General features: G+C 38.8%; 1 protein-coding gene across 1 annotated transcript in view; it reads right to left on the bottom strand.

The window, feature by feature from the left end:
* Nucleotides 1-1,977, bottom strand: part of LOC108912346 (sodium-dependent serotonin transporter) — a 100,618-nt gene extending 98,641 nt beyond the window's left edge. Inside the window, exon 1 of the mRNA XM_018717555.1 lies at nucleotides 1,770-1,977. The gene's annotated coding sequence lies outside the window, so the exon portion shown is untranslated. The remainder of the gene's footprint in view (nucleotides 1-1,769) is intronic.
* Between the last annotated feature and the right edge of the window lie 207 nt (nucleotides 1,978-2,184).

The following is a 2,184-nucleotide window of genomic DNA, read 5'->3' as shown; positions in this document are numbered from 1 at the left end:
CCTCCACGAGCACAGGGGATATTTTTCACCCTCGAATTCGGAATCAGCACCCGCGAAAACCCCCGAGATCCATTTTTCCAGTCATTCGGAGAACCTTGCAATCCACGTGCCCCCCGCGCCCTCCAGGCGGCCGGAAGTCGCCCCCCGGGGGTCGGGTGGACTGGATATATGCATATTCGAATTCTGTGCCCCCCAAAACCCCCGAGTACCAATTTTTGCGGTATTTCGTGCACTTTGGCAAGTTTCTCGGATGCGATGCACTTCTAGATGCACTTTATGCACCCGCGATGCATTTCCGCCACTTCCGGATAATAAAAAAGGCGAGACTTTTTTCCGACAGTCTTTCTGAACAAAATGCAAAAAACCGCATTAAAATCGGATCGGGCCGCAAAAATCTAGATATTTTTCTCTTTATTGCCTGGTCTATATAATATCATGTGTCATTTTTGACGTTTACAAAAACTGCAGATTACCACGTACTATACCATCATCTTGAAAAATGCCTGCAAAATTTTCATTTCGTGAAAAAGTTGACATGTTAACATTGGGGTTTTGTGAGGATAATTGTCGATGAATTGTACACGAGTACCGAAGAAGATTTCCTGATCGTTTGATTCCACACCGGGACACCTTTGCTAATGTTGCGAGGAAGGCTCGAGAGATTGGATCATTTCTAGTCAGCAACGAAGAAGGACGTGTTAATCATGCAGTAAACGCACGAAACGAGATACGACTTTTAAAAAGTATTGAATATGATCCTCATGTCAGCACTAGACGATTATCTAGACAATTTAATATATCATATGCCATGCTCCATCGCATTATCCTATCCAAAATATTCAACAATTGTTACCTCAAGATTTGGGCCAAAAACTAACTTTTGTAATTTCATTTTGCGTCAGGATATTAGGTTTCATAAGAAGATTTTTTTTATGGACGAGACCTGTTTGAGTCGAAGAGGAACCACTTTCTACTCTCCCTGGGCTACTCGAGGATTTACCTTTGCAATTAAGATGTCAAATGTGGTTCATACACGATGGTGCTCCAGTGCTAATGTACGAGTCTTCTTGAATCAGCAGATCCCGAATAGATGGATAGGCCGAGGAAACAATTGTTGTCCAGAAAATTGGCCACCCAGATCACCAGATCTGAATAAATGTGATTTCTTTCTTTGGGGGGTGTCAAACAATTTGTTTGTATCTGAAGCAGATTTATGGAATCGTATAAATAATAAATGCAACGCCATAAAAAATGATCCACAGTTATTGCGCAGAGTAGACATTTTCGGCGGAGAGTAAATTTATGTATTAGAGAAAATTTTCAACAGTTATTATAGTGCTATTTAACGATATATATTTAATGTTTTGTTTGTAAGGTTCCTCTTTCTTTAATAAAAACAAAATAAAGAATCTAATTTAATGAAAATGCTTTTTCTTGATATTTTTTTGTAAACGTCAAAAATAACACATGAAATCATAGCCTACTAGTCTTAATACTTTACTTTTTGTCCGATTCAATTAGTAAAGACGCTGTTTCACAAAATCGCGATTTTCTTAAAAACCCTCATTTTTTAGAAAAATTTGTAAGAGTAAAAAAAATGTTTAAAATTGCATTTCCTGTAATACAGATAAAACTATTTAATAATTGGTATACTGGTAAAAAGTCGATATCATTTTAAGGATGAACTATCCCTAGTCCGGACCTTATTATGTATATGTATAACAGCTTAACTTTTAGATAATATTTAAGAATGCATTAAAAAGACCCACCTCCACCATTTTGATAACAGATGTAGGGAAATCTCCAAACATTCCCCAGGTCCACAGCGAAGCCTACCACGGCAAGGAGGAACTCCACCTTTTTGTTCCATGTTTCTCTTCGCCTTTCTGGTGTTAACGCCACAACAACGACCCTGGTCACGTTGTCTTTATTCTGTTTATTGCCTTTGCCGTCCTTGTTTTTATTCGGCGACTTCTTACAATTAGCATCCGGTTCTGTTGGAGTTTTGGACTTGAAGGAGTTCTCTGTGCTATTCTGGCCTTCTGGTTCTGGTGCTGCCATGTCTAGTTCGCGAATTTAGAGTTGATGTGATGTTTTCATGCCTGGAAAAAATATGCGAAACGGTATCATTAGCGAGAGTCAGGTTATGGCCGAAAAAAGGTTAATGGATTGGAAACTAACATT

The sequence above is a fragment of the Anoplophora glabripennis genome, unplaced genomic scaffold, assembly GCF_000390285.2.
Source record: "Anoplophora glabripennis isolate ALB-LARVAE unplaced genomic scaffold, Agla_2.0 scaffold762, whole genome shotgun sequence".
In the NCBI taxonomy this organism is placed as follows: Eukaryota; Metazoa; Arthropoda; class Insecta; order Coleoptera; family Cerambycidae; genus Anoplophora; species Anoplophora glabripennis.
The sequence above is the reverse complement of the archived record's forward strand: the minus strand, read 5'-3'. Positions and strand labels throughout refer to the sequence as shown.